A 22,714-nucleotide genomic window follows, 5' to 3' on the forward strand; every position below is an offset into this window, starting at 1 on the left:
AAGCAGAACTCAATTCACCTGATTCATATTAGCCCGATTTAATGAATTGGAAGAAAGCATACGTCTTCATATGCACCTCAATTTGGCCCATTCACTTTTCACACTTCCTCCTTTTGTTTTTTATCTTTCACACTTTTGACTTTCTTTATTCATCCAAATAGCAAACTCATCACCACTCAACCTGACCAACTCGGCTATGTCCCCGTGCTGCAGTTCTCTGTCTTATCTAGATCATTTGCAATTGAATGGAATAGATCCCTTTTGGACAAAGTGGATTCACCTGCTGCTGCAGTGACCACAGGTGTGATAAGATCTAGAATTGGCATCTGGTGCGATCTCTCCGCTTCCACTCCAAAGAAAGTTACCTGTTTATTCCTATCATGCATTGGTTTTTGGGGTTTTCTTTGAGTAATGATGATCTCTTTAGTAGTCTGTTGGCGCCCTCTCCTGGAGGAATAGTTTGCTTGCTCTTGGACATTCTAAAAGAGAGGTCATGATAGACATTGAGCTTCTGAGCTCAATTGGGGACAGTCATGGGTGATGAATGTTTGCAACCTACTGCGAAGCCTCATACCGCAATATAAGGAACGTCAAATACTAAGAAAGGGCGGCCTATGAAAGAATTACTACTTTCAATAAGTACACTTAAACGGCTAATTGGGAATAGAAAAACTGTAAAAAGCCCTCTGAGAAAGCCCCCCTCTAACCTTTGATAGTAAGCTTTTCTGTAGTCTGCCTGTTGATGTATTTTCCGTTTGAACTGTGCACAACATGAAGAGACGGAACACTGGCGGCTTGTCACAATGCCCCCCGATGACATCACAATAGCGCTGCTGCCTAGAAAACAAGCTGCGCAGAAGAAGTTGTTCTTTGGGTGGGAGGGTGGGCTAGTGGAAGGAGGGGGCAATCTCTTTTTTTCCCGGGTGGTAGGGGGATGACAGGAGAAGGGAAGCGGGTGGTGAGAAAGGTACAGAGGGCAGGGTTTGGGGGCTGGGAAAGAAAGGGAAAAGATTAGGGTTTGGGGATGATGAAAGGGCTTTCTACGGGTAAGGATGGCAAAGGGTGGCAGTGACGGAAAGTCAGGCAACCTGTCCTGTCCGTCTTTTTGTATCGTGAATTGGAAAGACTGCAAGGGGGAGGGGAGTTGCTTGCGCCCTAAAGGAGGAGTTATTCAGATTCATTGCAGTGGGCGGCGGCTGCAAAACGCACCATTCTTCTTGTTTTTGCTCTGCAAAGCAGCCTTTTCAAGGGTTGGCTTGGGTGACAAAATGTCTTGTGTAGGCGTGGGTTTGTCTCCCTCTCGCTCTCTCTCCCTAAGATGTGTCCGGCATAGGCCAGGGTGCCACTCGAGGCCCAAACCAATTCTGGTTATCGCTTCTCGGCCTTTTGGCTAAGATCAAGTGTAGTATCTGTTCTTATCAGTTTAATATCTGATACGTCCCCTATCTGGGGACCATATATTAAATGGATTTTTAGAACAGGGAGATGGAAAAAGAGCTTGCTCTGTCCACTCCACGCATTGACCTGGTATTGCAGTACCTCCAGGAACGGTGCACCCCTTCTTAACCCAGTTTCCAAAAGCAGAACTCAATTCACCTGATTCATATTAGCCCGATTTAATGAATTGGAAGAAAGCATACGTCTTCATATGCACCTCAATTTGGCCCATTCACTTTTCACACTTCCTCCTTTTGTTTTTTATCTTTCACACTTTTGACTTTCTTTATTCATCCAAATAGCAAACTCATCACCACTCAACCTGACCAACTCGGCTATGTCCCCGTGCTGCAGTTCTCTGTCTTATCTAGATCATTTGCAATTGAATGGAATAGATCCCTTTTGGACAAAGTGGATTCACCTGCTGCTGCAGTGACCACAGGTGTGATAAGATCTAGAATTGGCATCTGGTGCGATCTCTCCGCTTCCACTCCAAAGAAAGTTACCTGTTTATTCCTATCATGCATTGGTTTTTGGGGTTTTCTTTGAGTAATGATGATCTCTTTAGTAGTCTGTTGGCGCCCTCTCCTGGAGGAATAGTTTGCTTGCTCTTGGACATTCTAAAAGAGAGGTCATGATAGACATTGAGCTTCTGAGCTCAATTGGGGACAGTCATGGGTGATGAATGTTTGCAACCTACTGCGAAGCCTCATACCGCAATATAAGGAACGTCAAATACTAAGAAAGGGCGGCCTATGAAAGAATTACTACTTTCAATAAGTACACTTAAACGGCTAATTGGGAATAGAAAAACTGTAAAAAGCCCTCTGAGAAAGCCCCCCTCTAACCTTTGATAGTAAGCTTTTCTGTAGTCTGCCTGTTGATGTATTTTCCGTTTGAACTGTGCACAACATGAAGAGACGGAACACTGGCGGCTTGTCACAATGCCCCCCGATGACATCACAATAGCGCTGCTGCCTAGAAAACAAGCTGCGCAGAAGAAGTTGTTCTTTGGGTGGGAGGGTGGGCTAGTGGAAGGAGGGGGCAATCTCTTTTTTTCCCGGGTGGTAGGGGGATGACAGGAGAAGGGAAGCGGGTGGTGAGAAAGGTACAGAGGGCAGGGTTTGGGGGCTGGGAAGGAAAGGGAAAAGATTAGGGTTTGGGGATGATGAAAGGGCTTTCTACGGGTAAGGATGGCAAAGGGTGGCAGTGACGGAAAGTCAGGCAACCTGTCCTGTCCGTCTTTTTGTATCGTGAATTGGAAAGACTGCAAGGGGGAGGGGAGTTGCTTGCGCCCTAAAGGAGGAGTTATTCAGATTCATTGCAGTGGGCGGCGGCTGCAAAACGCACCATTCTTCTTGTTTTTGCTCTGCAAAGCAGCCTTTTCAAGGGTTGGCTTGGGTGACAAAATGTCTTGTGTAGGCGTGGGTTTGTCTCCCTCTCGCTCTCTCTCCCTAAGATGTGTCCGGCATAGGCCAGGGTGCCACTCGAGGCCCAAACCAATTCTGGTTATCGCTTCTCGGCCTTTTGGCTAAGATCAAGTGTAGTATCTGTTCTTATCAGTTTAATATCTGATACGTCCCCTATCTGGGGACCATATATTAAATGGATTTTTAGAACAGGGAGATGGAAAAAGAGCTTGCTCTGTCCACTCCACGCATTGACCTGGTATTGCAGTACCTCCAGGAACGGTGCACCCCTTCTTAACCCAGTTTCCAAAAGCAGAACTCAATTCACCTGATTCATATTAGCCCGATTTAATGAATTGGAAGAAAGCATACGTCTTCATATGCACCTCAATTTGGCCCATTCACTTTTCACACTTCCTCCTTTTGTTTTTTATCTTTCACACTTTTGACTTTCTTTATTCATCCAAATAGCAAACTCATCACCACTCAACCTGACCAACTCGGCTATGTCCCCGTGCTGCAGTTCTCTGTCTTATCTAGATCATTTGCAATTTAATGGAATAGATCCCTTTTGGACAAAGTGGATTCACCTGCTGCTGCAGTGACCACAGGTGTGATAAGATCTAGAATTGGCATCTGGTGCGATCTCTCCGCTTCCACTCCAAAGAAAGTTACCTGTTTATTCCTATCATGCATTGGTTTTTGGGGTTTTCTTTGAGTAATGATGATCTCTTTAGTAGTCTGTTGGCGCCCTCTCCTGGAGGAATAGTTTGCTTGCTCTTGGACATTCTAAAAGAGAGGTCATGATAGACATTGAGCTTCTGAGCTCAATTGGGGACAGTCATGGGTGATGAATGTTTGCAACCTACTGCGAAGCCTCATACCGCAATATAAGGAACGTCAAATACTAAGAAAGGGCGGCCTATGAAAGAATTACTACTTTCAATAAGTACACTTAAACGGCTAATTGGGAATAGAAAAACTGTAAAAAGCCCTCTGAGAAAGCCCCCCTCTAACCTTTGATAGTAAGCTTTTCTGTAGTCTGCCTGTTGATGTATTTTCCGTTTGAACTGTGCACAACATGAAGAGACGGAACACTGGCGGCTTGTCACAATGCCCCCCGATGACATCACAATAGCGCTGCTGCCTAGAAAACAAGCTGCGCAGAAGAAGTTGTTCTTTGGGTGGGAGGGTGGGCTAGTGGAAGGAGGGGGCAATCTCTTTTTTTCCCGGGTGGTAGGGGGATGACAGGAGAAGGGAAGCGGGTGGTGAGAAAGGTACAGAGGGCAGGGTTTGGGGGCTGGGAAGGAAAGGGAAAAGATTAGGGTTTGGGGATGATGAAAGGGCTTTCTACGGGTAAGGATGGCAAAGGGTGGCAGTGACGGAAAGTCAGGCAACCTGTCCTGTCCGTCTTTTTGTATCGTGAATTGGAAAGACTGCAAGGGGGAGGGGAGTTGCTTGCGCCCTAAAGGAGGAGTTATTCAGATTCATTGCAGTGGGCGGCGGCTGCAAAACGCACCATTCTTCTTGTTTTTGCTCTGCAAAGCAGCCTTTTCAAGGGTTGGCTTGGGTGACAAAATGTCTTGTGTAGGCGTGGGTTTGTCTCCCTCTCGCTCTCTCTCCCTAAGATGTGTCCGGCATAGGCCAGGGTGCCACTCGAGGCCCAAACCAATTCTGGTTATCGCTTCTCGGCCTTTTGGCTAAGATCAAGTGTAGTATCTGTTCTTATCAGTTTAATATCTGATACGTCCCCTATCTGGGGACCATATATTAAATGGATTTTTAGAACAGGGAGATGGAAAAAGAGCTTGCTCTGTCCACTCCACGCATTGACCTGGTATTGCAGTACCTCCAGGAACGGTGCACCCCTTCTTAACCCAGTTTCCAAAAGCAGAACTCAATTCACCTGATTCATATTAGCCCGATTTAATGAATTGGAAGAAAGCATACGTCTTCATATGCACCTCAATTTGGCCCATTCACTTTTCACACTTCCTCCTTTTGTTTTTTATCTTTCACACTTTTGACTTTCTTTATTCATCCAAATAGCAAACTCATCACCACTCAACCTGACCAACTCGGCTATGTCCCCGTGCTGCAGTTCTCTGTCTTATCTAGATCATTTGCAATTGAATGGAATAGATCCCTTTTGGACAAAGTGGATTCACCTGCTGCTGCAGTGACCACAGGTGTGATAAGATCTAGAATTGGCATCTGGTGCGATCTCTCCGCTTCCACTCCAAAGAAAGTTACCTGTTTATTCCTATCATGCATTGGTTTTTGGGGTTTTCTTTGAGTAATGATGATCTCTTTAGTAGTCTGTTGGCGCCCTCTCCTGGAGGAATAGTTTGCTTGCTCTTGGACATTCTAAAAGAGAGGTCATGATAGACATTGAGCTTCTGAGCTCAATTGGGGACAGTCATGGGTGATGAATGTTTGCAACCTACTGCGAAGCCTCATACCGCAATATAAGGAACGTCAAATACTAAGAAAGGGCGGCCTATGAAAGAATTACTACTTTCAATAAGTACACTTAAACGGCTAATTGGGAATAGAAAAACTGTAAAAAGCCCTCTGAGAAAGCCCCCCTCTAACCTTTGATAGTAAGCTTTTCTGTAGTCTGCCTGTTGATGTATTTTCCGTTTGAACTGTGCACAACATGAAGAGACGGAACACTGGCGGCTTGTCACAATGCCCCCCGATGACATCACAATAGCGCTGCTGCCTAGAAAACAAGCTGCGCAGAAGAAGTTGTTCTTTGGGTGGGAGGGTGGGCTAGTGGAAGGAGGGGGCAATCTCTTTTTTTCCCGGGTGGTAGGGGGATGACAGGAGAAGGGAAGCGGGTGGTGAGAAAGGTACAGAGGGCAGGGTTTGGGGGCTGGGAAGGAAAGGGAAAAGATTAGGGTTTGGGGATGATGAAAGGGCTTTCTACGGGTAAGGATGGCAAAGGGTGGCAGTGACGGAAAGTCAGGCAACCTGTCCTGTCCGTCTTTTTGTATCGTGAATTGGAAAGACTGCAAGGGGGAGGGGAGTTGCTTGCGCCCTAAAGGAGGAGTTATTCAGATTCATTGCAGTGGGCGGCGGCTGCAAAACGCACCATTCTTCTTGTTTTTGCTCTGCAAAGCAGCCTTTTCAAGGGTTGGCTTGGGTGACAAAATGTCTTGTGTAGGCGTGGGTTTGTCTCCCTCTCGCTCTCTCTCCCTAAGATGTGTCCGGCATAGGCCAGGGTGCCACTCGAGGCCCAAACCAATTCTGGTTATCGCTTCTCGGCCTTTTGGCTAAGATCAAGTGTAGTATCTGTTCTTATCAGTTTAATATCTGATACGTCCCCTATCTGGGGACCATATATTAAATGGATTTTTAGAACAGGGAGATGGAAAAAGAGCTTGCTCTGTCCACTCCACGCATTGACCTGGTATTGCAGTACCTCCAGGAACGGTGCACCCCTTCTTAACCCAGTTTCCAAAAGCAGAACTCAATTCACCTGATTCATATTAGCCCGATTTAATGAATTGGAAGAAAGCATACGTCTTCATATGCACCTCAATTTGGCCCATTCACTTTTCACACTTCCTCCTTTTGTTTTTTATCTTTCACACTTTTGACTTTCTTTATTCATCCAAATAGCAAACTCATCACCACTCAACCTGACCAACTCGGCTATGTCCCCGTGCTGCAGTTCTCTGTCTTATCTAGATCATTTGCAATTGAATGGAATAGATCCCTTTTGGACAAAGTGGATTCACCTGCTGCTGCAGTGACCACAGGTGTGATAAGATCTAGAATTGGCATCTGGTGCGATCTCTCCGCTTCCACTCCAAAGAAAGTTACCTGTTTATTCCTATCATGCATTGGTTTTTGGGGTTTTCTTTGAGTAATGATGATCTCTTTAGTAGTCTGTTGGCGCCCTCTCCTGGAGGAATAGTTTGCTTGCTCTTGGACATTCTAAAAGAGAGGTCATGATAGACATTGAGCTTCTGAGCTCAATTGGGGACAGTCATGGGTGATGAATGTTTGCAACCTACTGCGAAGCCTCATACCGCAATATAAGGAACGTCAAATACTAAGAAAGGGCGGCCTATGAAAGAATTACTACTTTCAATAAGTACACTTAAACGGCTAATTGGGAATAGAAAAACTGTAAAAAGCCCTCTGAGAAAGCCCCCCTCTAACCTTTGATAGTAAGCTTTTCTGTAGTCTGCCTGTTGATGTATTTTCCGTTTGAACTGTGCACAACATGAAGAGACGGAACACTGGCGGCTTGTCACAATGCCCCCCGATGACATCACAATAGCGCTGCTGCCTAGAAAACAAGCTGCGCAGAAGAAGTTGTTCTTTGGGTGGGAGGGTGGGCTAGTGGAAGGAGGGGGCAATCTCTTTTTTTCCCGGGTGGTAGGGGGATGACAGGAGAAGGGAAGCGGGTGGTGAGAAAGGTACAGAGGGCAGGGTTTGGGGGCTGGGAAGGAAAGGGAAAAGATTAGGGTTTGGGGATGATGAAAGGGCTTTCTACGGGTAAGGATGGCAAAGGGTGGCAGTGACGGAAAGTCAGGCAACCTGTCCTGTCCGTCTTTTTGTATCGTGAATTGGAAAGACTGCAAGGGGGAGGGGAGTTGCTTGCGCCCTAAAGGAGGAGTTATTCAGATTCATTGCAGTGGGCGGCGGCTGCAAAACGCACCATTCTTCTTGTTTTTGCTCTGCAAAGCAGCCTTTTCAAGGGTTGGCTTGGGTGACAAAATGTCTTGTGTAGGCGTGGGTTTTTCTCCCTCTCGCTCTCTCTCCCTAAGATGTGTCCGGCATAGGCCAGGGTGCCACTCGAGGCCCAAACCAATTCTGGTTATCGCTTCTCGGCCTTTTGGCTAAGATCAAGTGTAGTATCTGTTCTTATCAGTTTAATATCTGATACGTCCCCTATCTGGGGACCATATATTAAATGGATTTTTAGAACAGGGAGATGGAAAAAGAGCTTGCTCTGTCCACTCCACGCATTGACCTGGTATTGCAGTACCTCCAGGAACGGTGCACCCCTTCTTAACCCAGTTTCCAAAAGCAGAACTCAATTCACCTGATTCATATTAGCCCGATTTAATGAATTGGAAGAAAGCATACGTCTTCATATGCACCTCAATTTGGCCCATTCACTTTTCACACTTCCTCCTTTTGTTTTTTATCTTTCACACTTTTGACTTTCTTTATTCATCCAAATAGCAAACTCATCACCACTCAACCTGACCAACTCGGCTATGTCCCCGTGCTGCAGTTCTCTGTCTTATCTAGATCATTTGCAATTGAATGGAATAGATCCCTTTTGGACAAAGTGGATTCACCTGCTGCTGCAGTGACCACAGGTGGGATAAGATCTAGAATTGGCATCTGGTGCGATCTCTCCGCTTCCACTCCAAAGAAAGTTACCTGTTTATTCCTATCATGCATTGGTTTTTGGGGTTTTCTTTGAGTAATGATGATCTCTTTAGTAGTCTGTTGGCGCCCTCTCCTGGAGGAATAGTTTGCTTGCTCTTGGACATTCTAAAAGAGAGGTCATGATAGACATTGAGCTTCTGAGCTCAATTGGGGACAGTCATGGGTGATGAATGTTTGCAACCTACTGCGAAGCCTCATACCGCAATATAAGGAACGTCAAATACTAAGAAAGGGCGGCCTATGAAAGAATTACTACTTTCAATAAGTACACTTAAACGGCTAATTGGGAATAGAAAAACTGTAAAAAGCCCTCTGAGAAAGCCCCCCTCTAACCTTTGATAGTAAGCTTTTCTGTAGTCTGCCTGTTGATGTATTTTCCGTTTGAACTGTGCACAACATGAAGAGACGGAACACTGGCGGCTTGTCACAATGCCCCCCGATGACATCACAATAGCGCTGCTGCCTAGAAAACAAGCTGCGCAGAAGAAGTTGTTCTTTGGGTGGGAGGGTGGGCTAGTGGAAGGAGGGGGCAATCTCTTTTTTTCCCGGGTGGTAGGGGGATGACAGGAGAAGGGAAGCGGGTGGTGAGAAAGGTACAGAGGGCAGGGTTTGGGGGCTGGGAAGGAAAGGGAAAAGATTAGGGTTTGGGGATGATGAAAGGGCTTTCTACGGGTAAGGATGGCAAAGGGTGGCAGTGACGGAAAGTCAGGCAACCTGTCCTGTCCGTCTTTTTGTATCGTGAATTGGAAAGACTGCAAGGGGGAGGGGAGTTGCTTGCGCCCTAAAGGAGGAGTTATTCAGATTCATTGCAGTGGGCGGCGGCTGCAAAACGCACCATTCTTCTTGTTTTTGCTCTGCAAAGCAGCCTTTTCAAGGGTTGGCTTGGGTGACAAAATGTCTTGTGTAGGCGTGGGTTTGTCTCCCTCTCGCTCTCTCTCCCTAAGATGTGTCCGGCATAGGCCAGGGTGCCACTCGAGGCCCAAACCAATTCTGGTTATCGCTTCTCGGCCTTTTGGCTAAGATCAAGTGTAGTATCTGTTCTTATCAGTTTAATATCTGATACGTCCCCTATCTGGGGACCATATATTAAATGGATTTTTAGAACAGGGAGATGGAAAAAGAGCTTGCTCTGTCCACTCCACGCATTGACCTGGTATTGCAGTACCTCCAGGAACGGTGCACCCCTTCTTAACCCAGTTTCCAAAAGCAGAACTCAATTCACCTGATTCATATTAGCCCGATTTAATGAATTGGAAGAAAGCATACGTCTTCATATGCACCTCAATTTGGCCCATTCACTTTTCACACTTCCTCCTTTTGTTTTTTATCTTTCACACTTTTGACTTTCTTTATTCATCCAAATAGCAAACTCATCACCACTCAACCTGACCAACTCGGCTATGTCCCCGTGCTGCAGTTCTCTGTCTTATCTAGATCATTTGCAATTGAATGGAATAGATCCCTTTTGGACAAAGTGGATTCACCTGCTGCTGCAGTGACCACAGGTGTGATAAGATCTAGAATTGGCATCTGGTGCGATCTCTCCGCTTCCACTCCAAAGAAAGTTACCTGTTTATTCCTATCATGCATTGGTTTTTGGGGTTTTCTTTGAGTAATGATGATCTCTTTAGTAGTCTGTTGGCGCCCTCTCCTGGAGGAATAGTTTGCTTGCTCTTGGACATTCTAAAAGAGAGGTCATGATAGACATTGAGCTTCTGAGCTCAATTGGGGACAGTCATGGGTGATGAATGTTTGCAACCTACTGCGAAGCCTCATACCGCAATATAAGGAACGTCAAATACTAAGAAAGGGCGGCCTATGAAAGAATTACTACTTTCAATAAGTACACTTAAACGGCTAATTGGGAATAGAAAAACTGTAAAAAGCCCTCTGAGAAAGCCCCCCTCTAACCTTTGATAGTAAGCTTTTCTGTAGTCTGCCTGTTGATGTATTTTCCGTTTGAACTGTGCACAACATGAAGAGACGGAACACTGGCGGCTTGTCACAATGCCCCCCGATGACATCACAATAGCGCTGCTGCCTAGAAAACAAGCTGCGCAGAAGAAGTTGTTCTTTGGGTGGGAGGGTGGGCTAGTGGAAGGAGGGGGCAATCTCTTTTTTTCCCGGGTGGTAGGGGGATGACAGGAGAAGGGAAGCGGGTGGTGAGAAAGGTACAGAGGGCAGGGTTTGGGGGCTGGGAAGGAAAGGGAAAAGATTAGGGTTTGGGGATGATGAAAGGGCTTTCTACGGGTAAGGATGGCAAAGGGTGGCAGTGACGGAAAGTCAGGCAACCTGTCCTGTCCGTCTTTTTGTATCGTGAATTGGAAAGACTGCAAGGGGGAGGGGAGTTGCTTGCGCCCTAAAGGAGGAGTTATTCAGATTCATTGCAGTGGGCGGCGGCTGCAAAACGCACCATTCTTCTTGTTTTTGCTCTGCAAAGCAGCCTTTTCAAGGGTTGGCTTGGGTGACAAAATGTCTTGTGTAGGCGTGGGTTTGTCTCCCTCTCGCTCTCTCTCCCTAAGATGTGTCCGGCATAGGCCAGGGTGCCACTCGAGGCCCAAACCAATTCTGGTTATCGCTTCTCGGCCTTTTGGCTAAGATCAAGTGTAGTATCTGTTCTTATCAGTTTAATATCTGATACGTCCCCTATCTGGGGACCATATATTAAATGGATTTTTAGAACAGGGAGATGGAAAAAGAGCTTGCTCTGTCCACTCCACGCATTGACCTGGTATTGCAGTACCTCCAGGAACGGTGCACCCCTTCTTAACCCAGTTTCCAAAAGCAGAACTCAATTCACCTGATTCATATTAGCCCGATTTAATGAATTGGAAGAAAGCATACGTCTTCATATGCACCTCAATTTGGCCCATTCACTTTTCACACTTCCTCCTTTTGTTTTTTATCTTTCACACTTTTGACTTTCTTTATTCATCCAAATAGCAAACTCATCACCACTCAACCTGACCAACTCGGCTATGTCCCCGTGCTGCAGTTCTCTGTCTTATCTAGATCATTTGCAATTGAATGGAATAGATCCCTTTTGGACAAAGTGGATTCACCTGCTGCTGCAGTGACCACAGGTGTGATAAGATCTAGAATTGGCATCTGGTGCGATCTCTCCGCTTCCACTCCAAAGAAAGTTACCTGTTTATTCCTATCATGCATTGGTTTTTGGGGTTTTCTTTGAGTAATGATGATCTCTTTAGTAGTCTGTTGGCGCCCTCTCCTGGAGGAATAGTTTGCTTGCTCTTGGACATTCTAAAAGAGAGGTCATGATAGACATTGAGCTTCTGAGCTCAATTGGGGACAGTCATGGGTGATGAATGTTTGCAACCTACTGCGAAGCCTCATACCGCAATATAAGGAACGTCAAATACTAAGAAAGGGCGGCCTATGAAAGAATTACTACTTTCAATAAGTACACTTAAACGGCTAATTGGGAATAGAAAAACTGTAAAAAGCCCTCTGAGAAAGCCCCCCTCTAACCTTTGATAGTAAGCTTTTCTGTAGTCTGCCTGTTGATGTATTTTCCGTTTGAACTGTGCACAACATGAAGAGACGGAACACTGGCGGCTTGTCACAATGCCCCCCGATGACATCACAATAGCGCTGCTGCCTAGAAAACAAGCTGCGCAGAAGAAGTTGTTCTTTGGGTGGGAGGGTGGGCTAGTGGAAGGAGGGGGCAATCTCTTTTTTTCCCGGGTGGTAGGGGGATGACAGGAGAAGGGAAGCGGGTGGTGAGAAAGGTACAGAGGGCAGGGTTTGGGGGCTGGGAAGGAAAGGGAAAAGATTAGGGTTTGGGGATGATGAAAGGGCTTTCTACGGGTAAGGATGGCAAAGGGTGGCAGTGACGGAAAGTCAGGCAACCTGTCCTGTCCGTCTTTTTGTATCGTGAATTGGAAAGACTGCAAGGGGGAGGGGAGTTGCTTGCGCCCTAAAGGAGGAGTTATTCAGATTCATTGCAGTGGGCGGCGGCTGCAAAACGCACCATTCTTCTTGTTTTTGCTCTGCAAAGCAGCCTTTTCAAGGGTTGGCTTGGGTGACAAAATGTCTTGTGTAGGCGTGGGTTTGTCTCCCTCTCGCTCTCTCTCCCTAAGATGTGTCCGGCATAGGCCAGGGTGCCACTCGAGGCCCAAACCAATTCTGGTTATCGCTTCTCGGCCTTTTGGCTAAGATCAAGTGTAGTATCTGTTCTTATCAGTTTAATATCTGATACGTCCCCTATCTGGGGACCATATATTAAATGGATTTTTAGAACAGGGAGATGGAAAAAGAGCTTGCTCTGTCCACTCCACGCATTGACCTGGTATTGCAGTACCTCCAGGAACGGTGCACCCCTTCTTAACCCAGTTTCCAAAAGCAGAACTCAATTCACCTGATTCATATTAGCCCGATTTAATGAATTGGAAGAAAGCATACGTCTTCATATGCACCTCAATTTGGCCCATTCACTTTTCACACTTCCTCCTTTTGTTTTTTATCTTTCACACTTTTGACTTTCTTTATTCATCCAAATAGCAAACTCATCACCACTCAACCTGACCAACTCGGCTATGTCCCCGTGCTGCAGTTCTCTGTCTTATCTAGATCATTTGCAATTGAATGGAATAGATCCCTTTTGGACAAAGTGGATTCACCTGCTGCTGCAGTGACCACAGGTGTGATAAGATCTAGAATTGGCATCTGGTGCGATCTCTCCGCTTCCACTCCAAAGAAAGTTACCTGTTTATTCCTATCATGCATTGGTTTTTGGGGTTTTCTTTGAGTAATGATGATCTCTTTAGTAGTCTGTTGGCGCCCTCTCCTGGAGGAATAGTTTGCTTGCTCTTGGACATTCTAAAAGAGAGGTCATGATAGACATTGAGCTTCTGAGCTCAATTGGGGACAGTCATGGGTGATGAATGTTTGCAACCTACTGCGAAGCCTCATACCGCAATATAAGGAACGTCAAATACTAAGAAAGGGCGGCCTATGAAAGAATTACTACTTTCAATAAGTACACTTAAACGGCTAATTGGGAATAGAAAAACTGTAAAAAGCCCTCTGAGAAAGCCCCCCTCTAACCTTTGATAGTAAGCTTTTCTGTAGTCTGCCTGTTGATGTATTTTCCGTTTGAACTGTGCACAACATGAAGAGACGGAACACTGGCGGCTTGTCACAATGCCCCCCGATGACATCACAATAGCGCTGCTGCCTAGAAAACAAGCTGCGCAGAAGAAGTTGTTCTTTGGGTGGGAGGGTGGGCTAGTGGAAGGAGGGGGCAATCTCTTTTTTTCCCGGGTGGTAGGGGGATGACAGGAGAAGGGAAGCGGGTGGTGAGAAAGGTACAGAGGGCAGGGTTTGGGGGCTGGGAAGGAAAGGGAAAAGATTAGGGTTTGGGGATGATGAAAGGGCTTTCTACGGGTAAGGATGGCAAAGGGTGGCAGTGACGGAAAGTCAGGCAACCTGTCCTGTCCGTCTTTTTGTATCGTGAATTGGAAAGACTGCAAGGGGGAGGGGAGTTGCTTGCGCCCTAAAGGAGGAGTTATTCAGATTCATTGCAGTGGGCGGCGGCTGCAAAACGCACCATTCTTCTTGTTTTTGCTCTGCAAAGCAGCCTTTTCAAGGGTTGGCTTGGGTGACAAAATGTCTTGTGTAGGCGTGGGTTTGTCTCCCTCTCGCTCTCTCTCCCTAAGATGTGTCCGGCATAGGCCAGGGTGCCACTCGAGGCCCAAACCAATTCTGGTTATCGCTTCTCGGCCTTTTGGCTAAGATCAAGTGTAGTATCTGTTCTTATCAGTTTAATATCTGATACGTCCCCTATCTGGGGACCATATATTAAATGGATTTTTAGAACAGGGAGATGGAAAAAGAGCTTGCTCTGTCCACTCCACGCATTGACCTGGTATTGCAGTACCTCCAGGAACGGTGCACCCCTTCTTAACCCAGTTTCCAAAAGCAGAACTCAATTCACCTGATTCATATTAGCCCGATTTAATGAATTGGAAGAAAGCATACGTCTTCATATGCACCTCAATTTGGCCCATTCACTTTTCACACTTCCTCCTTTTGTTTTTTATCTTTCACACTTTTGACTTTCTTTATTCATCCAAATAGCAAACTCATCACCACTCAACCTGACCAACTCGGCTATGTCCCCGTGCTGCAGTTCTCTGTCTTATCTAGATCATTTGCAATTGAATGGAATAGATCCCTTTTGGACAAAGTGGATTCACCTGCTGCTGCAGTGACCACAGGTGTGATAAGATCTAGAATTGGCATCTGGTGCGATCTCTCCGCTTCCACTCCAAAGAAAGTTACCTGTTTATTCCTATCATGCATTGGTTTTTGGGGTTTTCTTTGAGTAATGATGATCTCTTTAGTAGTCTGTTGGCGCCCTCTCCTGGAGGAATAGTTTGCTTGCTCTTGGACATTCTAAAAGAGAGGTCATGATAGACATTGAGCTTCTGAGCTCAATTGGGGACAGTCATGGGTGATGAATGTTTGCAACCTACTGCGAAGCCTCATACCGCAATATAAGGAACGTCAAATACTAAGAAAGGGCGGCCTATGAAAGAATTACTACTTTCAATAAGTACACTTAAACGGCTAATTGGGAATAGAAAAACTGTAAAAAGCCCTCTGAGAAAGCCCCCCTCTAACCTTTGATAGTAAGCTTTTCTGTAGTCTGCCTGTTGATGTATTTTCCGTTTGAACTGTGCACAACATGAAGAGACGGAACACTGGCGGCTTGTCACAATGCCCCCCGATGACATCACAATAGCGCTGCTGCCTAGAAAACAAGCTGCGCAGAAGAAGTTGTTCTTTGGGTGGGAGGGTGGGCTAGTGGAAGGAGGGGGCAATCTCTTTTTTTCCCGGGTGGTAGGGGGATGACAGGAGAAGGGAAGCGGGTGGTGAGAAAGGTACAGAGGGCAGGGTTTGGGGGCTGGGAAGGAAAGGGAAAAGATTAGGGTTTGGGGATGATGAAAGGGCTTTCTACGGGTAAGGATGGCAAAGGGTGGCAGTGACGGAAAGTCAGGCAACCTGTCCTGTCCGTCTTTTTGTATCGTGAATTGGAAAGACTGCAAGGGGGAGGGGAGTTGCTTGCGCCCTAAAGGAGGAGTTATTCAGATTCATTGCAGTGGGCGGCGGCTGCAAAACGCACCATTCTTCTTGTTTTTGCTCTGCAAAGCAGCCTTTTCAAGGGTTGGCTTGGGTGACAAAATGTCTTGTGTAGGCGTGGGTTTGTCTCCCTCTCGCTCTCTCTCCCTAAGATGTGTCCGGCATAGGCCAGGGTGCCACTCGAGGCCCAAACCAATTCTGGTTATCGCTTCTCGGCCTTTTGGCTAAGATCAAGTGTAGTATCTGTTGTTATCAGTTTAATATCTGATACGTCCCCTATCTGGGGACCATATATTAAATGGATTTTTAGAACAGGGAGATGGAAAAAGAGCTTGCTCTGTCCACTCCACGCATTGACCTGGTATTGCAGTACCTCCAGGAACGGTGCACCCCTTCTTAACCCAGTTTCCAAAAGCAGAACTCAATTCACCTGATTCATATTAGCCCGATTTAATGAATTGGAAGAAAGCATACGTCTTCATATGCACCTCAATTTGGCCCATTCACTTTTCACACTTCCTCCTTTTGTTTTTTATCTTTCACACTTTTGACTTTCTTTATTCATCCAAATAGCAAACTCATCACCACTCAACCTGACCAACTCGGCTATGTCCCCGTGCTGCAGTTCTCTGTCTTATCTAGATCATTTGCAATTGAATGGAATAGATCCCTTTTGGACAAAGTGGATTCACCTGCTGCTGCAGTGACCACAGGTGTGATAAGATCTAGAATTGGCATCTGGTGCGATCTCTCCGCTTCCACTCCAAAGAAAGTTACCTGTTTATTCCTATCATGCATTGGTTTTTGGGGTTTTCTTTGAGTAATGATGATCTCTTTAGTAGTCTGTTGGCGCCCTCTCCTGGAGGAATAGTTTGCTTGCTCTTGGACATTCTAAAAGAGAGGTCATGATAGACATTGAGCTTCTGAGCTCAATTGGGGACAGTCATGGGTGATGAATGTTTGCAACCTACTGCGAAGCCTCATACCGCAATATAAGGAACGTCAAATACTAAGAAAGGGCGGCCTATGAAAGAATTACTACTTTCAATAAGTACACTTAAACGGCTAATTGGGAATAGAAAAACTGTAAAAAGCCCTCTGAGAAAGCCCCCCTCTAACCTTTGATAGTAAGCTTTTCTGTAGTCTGCCTGTTGATGTATTTTCCGTTTGAACTGTGCACAACATGAAGAGACGGAACACTGGCGGCTTGTCACAATGCCCCCCGATGACATCACAATAGCGCTGCTGCCTAGAAAACAAGCTGCGCAGAAGAAGTTGTTCTTTGGGTGGGAGGGTGGGCTAGTGGAAGGAGGGGGCAATCTCTTTTTTTCCCGGGTGGTAGGGGGATGACAGGAGAAGGGAAGCGGGTGGTGAGAAAGGTACAGAGGGCAGGGTTTGGGGGCTGGGAAGGAAAGGGAAAAGATTAGGGTTTGGGGATGATGAAAGGGCTTTCTACGGGTAAGGATGGCAAAGGGTGGCAGTGACGGAAAGTCAGGCAACCTGTCCTGTCCGTCTTTTTGTATCGTGAATTGGAAAGACTGCAAGGGGGAGGGGAGTTGCTTGCGCCCTAAAGGAGGAGTTATTCAGATTCATTGCAGTGGGCGGCGGCTGCAAAACGCACCATTCTTCTTGTTTTTGCTCTGCAAAGCAGCCTTTTCAAGGGTTGGCTTGGGTGACAAAATGTCTTGTGTAGGCGTGGGTTTGTCTCCCTCTCGCTCTCTCTCCCTAAGATGTGTCCGGCATAGGCCAGGGTGCCACTCGAGGCCCAAACCAATTCTGGTTATCGCTTCTCGGCCTTTTGGCTAAGATCAAGTGTAGTATCTGTTCTTATCAGTTTAATATCTGATACGTCCCCTATCTGGGGACCATATATTAAATGGATTTTTAGAACAGGGAGATGGAAAAAGAGCTTGCTCTGTCCACTCCACGCATTGACCTGGTATTGCAGTACCTCCAGGAACGGTGCACCCCTTCTTAACCCAGTTTCCAAAAGCAGAACTCAATTCACCTGATTCATATTAGCCCGATTTAATGAATTGGAAGAAAGCATACGTCTTCATATGCACCTCAATTTGGCCCATTCACTTTTCACACTTCCTCCTTTTGTTTTTTATCTTTCACACTTTTGACTTTCTTTATTCATCCAAATAGCAAACTCATCACCACTCAACCTGACCAACTCGGCTATGTCCCCGTGCTGCAGTTCTCTGTCTTATCTAGATCATTTGCAATTGAATGGAATAGATCCCTTTTGGACAAAGTGGATTCACCTGCTGCTGCAGTGACCACAGGTGTGATAAGATCTAGAATTGGCATCTGGTGCGATCTCTCCGCTTCCACTCCAAAGAAAGTTACCTGTTTATTCCTATCATGCATTGGTTTTTGGGGTTTTCTTTGAGTAATGATGATCTCTTTAGTAGTCTGTTGGCGCCCTCTCCTGGAGGAATAGTTTGCTTGCTCTTGGACATTCTAAAAGAGAGGTCATGATAGACATTGAGCTTCTGAGCTCAATTGGGGACAGTCATGGGTGATGAATGTTTGCAACCTACTGCGAAGCCTCATACCGCAATATAAGGAACGTCAAATACTAAGAAAGGGCGGCCTATGAAAGAATTACTACTTTCAATAAGTACACTTAAACGGCTAATTGGGAATAGAAAAACTGTAAAAAGCCCTCTGAGAAAGCCCCCCTCTAACCTTTGATAGTAAGCTTTTCTGTAGTCTGCCTGTTGATGTATTTTCCGTTTGAACTGTGCACAACATGAAGAGACGGAACACTGGCGGCTTGTCACAATGCCCCCCGATGACATCACAATAGCGCTGCTGCCTAGAAAACAAGCTGCGCAGAAGAAGTTGTTCTTTGGGTGGGAGGGTGGGCTAGTGGAAGGAGGGGGCAATCTCTTTTTTTCCCGGGTGGTAGGGGGATGACAGGAGAAGGGAAGCGGGTGGTGAGAAAGGTACAGAGGGCAGGGTTTGGGGGCTGGGAAGGAAAGGGAAAAGATTAGGGTTTGGGGATGATGAAAGGGCTTTCTACGGGTAAGGATGGCAAAGGGTGGCAGTGACGGAAAGTCAGGCAACCTGTCCTGTCCGTCTTTTTGTATCGTGAATTGGAAAGACTGCAAGGGGGAGGGGAGTTGCTTGCGCCCTAAAGGAGGAGTTATTCAGATTCATTGCAGTGGGCGGCGGCTGCAAAACGCACCATTCTTCTTGTTTTTGCTCTGCAAAGCAGCCTTTTCAAGGGTTGGCTTGGGTGACAAAATGTCTTGTGTAGGCGTGGGTTTGTCTCCCTCTCGCTCTCTCTCCCTAAGATGTGTCCGGCATAGGCCAGGGTGCCACTCGAGGCCCAAACCAATTCTGGTTATCGCTTCTCGGCCTTTTGGCTAAGATCAAGTGTAGTATCTGTTCTTATCAGTTTAATATCTGATACGTCCCCTATCTGGGGACCATATATTAAATGGATTTTTAGAACAGGGAGATGGAAAAAGAGCTTGCTCTGTCCACTCCACGCATTGACCTGGTATTGCAGTACCTCCAGGAACGGTGCACCCCTTCTTAACCCAGTTTCCAAAAGCAGAACTCAATTCACCTGATTCATATTAGCCCGATTTAATGAATTGGAAGAAAGCATACGTCTTCATATGCACCTCAATTTGGCCCATTCACTTTTCACACTTCCTCCTTTTGTTTTTTATCTTTCACACTTTTGACTTTCTTTATTCATCCAAATAGCAAACTCATCACCACTCAACCTGACCAACTCGGCTATGTCCCCGTGCTGCAGTTCTCTGTCTTATCTAGATCATTTGCAATTGAATGGAATAGATCCCTTTTGGACAAAGTGGATTCACCTGCTGCTGCAGTGACCACAGGTGTGATAAGATCTAGAATTGGCATCTGGTGCGATCTCTCCGCTTCCACTCCAAAGAAAGTTACCTGTTTATTCCTATCATGCATTGGTTTTTGGGGTTTTCTTTGAGTAATGATGATCTCTTTAGTAGTCTGTTGGCGCCCTCTCCTGGAGGAATAGTTTGCTTGCTCTTGGACATTCTAAAAGAGAGGTCATGATAGACATTGAGCTTCTGAGCTCAATTGGGGACAGTCATGGGTGATGAATGTTTGCAACCTACTGCGAAGCCTCATACCGCAATATAAGGAACGTCAAATACTAAGAAAGGGCGGCCTATGAAAGAATTACTACTTTCAATAAGTACACTTAAACGGCTAATTGGGAATAGAAAAACTGTAAAAAGCCCTCTGAGAAAGCCCCCCTCTAACCTTTGATAGTAAGCTTTTCTGTAGTCTGCCTGTTGATGTATTTTCCGTTTGAACTGTGCACAACATGAAGAGACGGAACACTGGCGGCTTGTCACAATGCCCCCCGATGACATCACAATAGCGCTGCTGCCTAGAAAACAAGCTGCGCAGAAGAAGTTGTTCTTTGGGTGGGAGGGTGGGCTAGTGGAAGGAGGGGGCAATCTCTTTTTTTCCCGGGTGGTAGGGGGATGACAGGAGAAGGGAAGCGGGTGGTGAGAAAGGTACAGAGGGCAGGGTTTGGGGGCTGGGAAGGAAAGGGAAAAGATTAGGGTTTGGGGATGATGAAAGGGCTTTCTACGGGTAAGGATGGCAAAGGGTGGCAGTGACGGAAAGTCAGGCAACCTGTCCTGTCCGTCTTTTTGTATCGTGAATTGGAAAGACTGCAAGGGGGAGGGGAGTTGCTTGCGCCCTAAAGGAGGAGTTATTCAGATTCATTGCAGTGGGCGGCGGCTGCAAAACGCACCATTCTTCTTGTTTTTGCTCTGCAAAGCAGCCTTTTCAAGGGTTGGCTTGGGTGACAAAATGTCTTGTGTAGGCGTGGGTTTGTCTCCCTCTCGCTCTCTCTCCCTAAGATGTGTCCGGCATAGGCCAGGGTGCCACTCGAGGCCCAAACCAATTCTGGTTATCGCTTCTCGGCCTTTTGGCTAAGATCAAGTGTAGTATCTGTTCTTATCAGTTTAATATCTGATACGTCCCCTATCTGGGGACCATATATTAAATGGATTTTTAGAACAGGGAGATGGAAAAAGAGCTTGCTCTGTCCACTCCACGCATTGACCTGGTATTGCAGTACCTCCAGGAACGGTGCACCCCTTCTTAACCCAGTTTCCAAAAGCAGAACTCAATTCACCTGATTCATATTAGCCCGATTTAATGAATTGGAAGAAAGCATACGTCTTCATATGCACCTCAATTTGGCCCATTCACTTTTCACACTTCCTCCTTTTGTTTTTTATCTTTCACACTTTTGACTTTCTTTATTCATCCAAATAGCAAACTCATCACCACTCAACCTGACCAACTCGGCTATGTCCCCGTGCTGCAGTTCTCTGTCTTATCTAGATCATTTGCAATTGAATGGAATAGATCCCTTTTGGACAAAGTGGATTCACCTGCTGCTGCAGTGACCACAGGTGTGATAAGATCTAGAATTGGCATCTGGTGCGATCTCTCCGCTTCCACTCCAAAGAAAGTTACCTGTTTATTCCTATCATGCATTGGTTTTTGGGGTTTTCTTTGAGTAATGATGATCTCTTTAGTAGTCTGTTGGCGCCCTCTCCTGGAGGAATAGTTTGCTTGCTCTTGGACATTCTAAAAGAGAGGTCATGATAGACATTGAGCTTCTGAGCTCAATTGGGGACAGTCATGGGTGATGAATGTTTGCAACCTACTGCGAAGCCTCATACCGCAATATAAGGAACGTCAAATACTAAGAAAGGGCGGCCTATGAAAGAATTACTACTTTCAATAAGTACACTTAAACGGCTAATTGGGAATAGAAAAACTGTAAAAAGCCCTCTGAGAAAGCCCCCCTCTAACCTTTGATAGTAAGCTTTTCTGTAGTCTGCCTGTTGATGTATTTTCCGTTTGAACTGTGCACAACATGAAGAGACGGAACACTGGCGGCTTGTCACAATGCCCCCCGATGACATCACAATAGCGCTGCTGCCTAGAAAACAAGCTGCGCAGAAGAAGTTGTTCTTTGGGTGGGAGGGTGGGCTAGTGGAAGGAGGGGGCAATCTCTTTTTTTCCCGGGTGGTAGGGGGATGACAGGAGAAGGGAAGCGGGTGGTGAGAAAGGTACAGAGGGCAGGGTTTGGGGGCTGGGAAGGAAAGGGAAAAGATTAGGGTTTGGGGATGATGAAAGGGCTTTCTACGGGTAAGGATGGCAAAGGGTGGCAGTGACGGAAAGTCAGGCAACCTGTCCTGTCCGTCTTTTTGTATCGTGAATTGGAAAGACTGCAAGGGGGAGGGGAGTTGCTTGCGCCCTAAAGGAGGAGTTATTCAGATTCATTGCAGTGGGCGGCGGCTGCAAAACGCACCATTCTTCTTGTTTTTGCTCTGCAAAGCAGCCTTTTCAAGGGTTGGCTTGGGTGACAAAATGTCTTGTGTAGGCGTGGGTTTGTCTCCCTCTCGCTCTCTCTCCCTAAGATGTGTCCGGCATAGGCCAGGGTGCCACTCGAGGCCCAAACCAATTCTGGTTATCGCTTCTCGGCCTTTTGGCTAAGATCAAGTGTAGTATCTGTTCTTATCAGTTTAATATCTGATACGTCCCCTATCTGGGGACCATATATTAAATGGATTTTTAGAACAGGGAGATGGAAAAAGAGCTTGCTCTGTCCACTCCACGCATTGACCTGGTATTGCAGTACCTCCAGGAACGGTGCACCCCTTCTTAACCCAGTTTCCAAAAGCAGAACTCAATTCACCTGATTCATATTAGCCCGATTTAATGAATTGGAAGAAAGCATACGTCTTCATATGCACCTCAATTTGGCCCATTCACTTTTCACACTTCCTCCTTTTGTTTTTTATCTTTCACACTTTTGACTTTCTTTATTCATCCAAATAGCAAACTCATCACCACTCAACCTGACCAACTCGGCTATGTCCCCGTGCTGCAGTTCTCTGTCTTATCTAGATCATTTGCAATTGAATGGAATAGATCCCTTTTGGACAAAGTGGATTCACCTGCTGCTGCAGTGACCACAGGTGTGATAAGATCTAGAATTGGCATCTGGTGCGATCTCTCCGCTTCCACTCCAAAGAAAGTTACCTGTTTATTCCTATCATGCATTGGTTTTTGGGGTTTTCTTTGAGTAATGATGATCTCTTTAGTAGTCTGTTGGCGCCCTCTCCTGGAGGAATAGTTTGCTTGCTCTTGGACATTCTAAAAGAGAGGTCATGATAGACATTGAGCTTCTGAGCTCAATTGGGGACAGTCATGGGTGATGAATGTTTGCAACCTACTGCGAAGCCTCATACCGCAATATAAGGAACGTCAAATACTAAGAAAGGGCGGCCTATGAAAGA

General features: G+C 46.1%; 14 non-coding genes across 14 annotated transcripts; all 14 read left to right on the top strand.

The window, feature by feature from the left end:
* Window positions 1–1,370: 1,370 nt before the first annotated feature.
* On the top strand, window positions 1,371–1,561 carry LOC142264630 (U2 spliceosomal RNA). The gene has a single exon (XR_012731097.1). It is a non-coding gene; the product is annotated as a U2 spliceosomal RNA (small nuclear RNA).
* A 1,387-nt stretch (window positions 1,562–2,948) lies between these two features.
* Window positions 2,949–3,139, top strand: LOC142264632 (U2 spliceosomal RNA). The gene has a single exon (XR_012731099.1). It is a non-coding gene; the product is annotated as a U2 spliceosomal RNA (small nuclear RNA).
* A 1,387-nt stretch (window positions 3,140–4,526) lies between these two features.
* LOC142264634 (U2 spliceosomal RNA) lies at window positions 4,527–4,717 on the top strand. The gene has a single exon (XR_012731100.1). It is a non-coding gene; the product is annotated as a U2 spliceosomal RNA (small nuclear RNA).
* Window positions 4,718–6,104: 1,387 nt separating this feature from the next.
* On the top strand, window positions 6,105–6,295 carry LOC142264635 (U2 spliceosomal RNA). The gene has a single exon (XR_012731101.1). It is a non-coding gene; the product is annotated as a U2 spliceosomal RNA (small nuclear RNA).
* A 1,387-nt stretch (window positions 6,296–7,682) lies between these two features.
* LOC142264636 (U2 spliceosomal RNA) lies at window positions 7,683–7,873 on the top strand. Its single transcript, XR_012731102.1, has one exon. It is a non-coding gene; the product is annotated as a U2 spliceosomal RNA (small nuclear RNA).
* Window positions 7,874–9,260: 1,387 nt separating this feature from the next.
* Window positions 9,261–9,451, top strand: LOC142264637 (U2 spliceosomal RNA). The gene has a single exon (XR_012731103.1). It is a non-coding gene; the product is annotated as a U2 spliceosomal RNA (small nuclear RNA).
* A 1,387-nt stretch (window positions 9,452–10,838) lies between these two features.
* Window positions 10,839–11,029, top strand: LOC142264638 (U2 spliceosomal RNA). Its single transcript, XR_012731104.1, has one exon. It is a non-coding gene; the product is annotated as a U2 spliceosomal RNA (small nuclear RNA).
* Window positions 11,030–12,416: 1,387 nt separating this feature from the next.
* LOC142264640 (U2 spliceosomal RNA) lies at window positions 12,417–12,607 on the top strand. The gene has a single exon (XR_012731105.1). It is a non-coding gene; the product is annotated as a U2 spliceosomal RNA (small nuclear RNA).
* A 1,387-nt stretch (window positions 12,608–13,994) lies between these two features.
* Window positions 13,995–14,185, top strand: LOC142264641 (U2 spliceosomal RNA). The gene has a single exon (XR_012731106.1). It is a non-coding gene; the product is annotated as a U2 spliceosomal RNA (small nuclear RNA).
* A 1,387-nt stretch (window positions 14,186–15,572) lies between these two features.
* Window positions 15,573–15,763, top strand: LOC142264684 (U2 spliceosomal RNA). Its single transcript, XR_012731145.1, has one exon. It is a non-coding gene; the product is annotated as a U2 spliceosomal RNA (small nuclear RNA).
* A 1,387-nt stretch (window positions 15,764–17,150) lies between these two features.
* Window positions 17,151–17,341, top strand: LOC142264642 (U2 spliceosomal RNA). Its single transcript, XR_012731107.1, has one exon. It is a non-coding gene; the product is annotated as a U2 spliceosomal RNA (small nuclear RNA).
* A 1,387-nt stretch (window positions 17,342–18,728) lies between these two features.
* On the top strand, window positions 18,729–18,919 carry LOC142264643 (U2 spliceosomal RNA). Its single transcript, XR_012731108.1, has one exon. It is a non-coding gene; the product is annotated as a U2 spliceosomal RNA (small nuclear RNA).
* A 1,387-nt stretch (window positions 18,920–20,306) lies between these two features.
* LOC142264646 (U2 spliceosomal RNA) lies at window positions 20,307–20,497 on the top strand. Its single transcript, XR_012731110.1, has one exon. It is a non-coding gene; the product is annotated as a U2 spliceosomal RNA (small nuclear RNA).
* A 1,387-nt stretch (window positions 20,498–21,884) lies between these two features.
* Window positions 21,885–22,075, top strand: LOC142264647 (U2 spliceosomal RNA). Its single transcript, XR_012731111.1, has one exon. It is a non-coding gene; the product is annotated as a U2 spliceosomal RNA (small nuclear RNA).
* Window positions 22,076–22,714: the final 639 nt, after the last annotated feature.

This window comes from Anomaloglossus baeobatrachus, unplaced genomic scaffold (genome assembly GCF_048569485.1).
Source record: "Anomaloglossus baeobatrachus isolate aAnoBae1 unplaced genomic scaffold, aAnoBae1.hap1 Scaffold_2681, whole genome shotgun sequence".
Classification (NCBI taxonomy): domain Eukaryota; kingdom Metazoa; phylum Chordata; class Amphibia; order Anura; family Aromobatidae; genus Anomaloglossus; species Anomaloglossus baeobatrachus.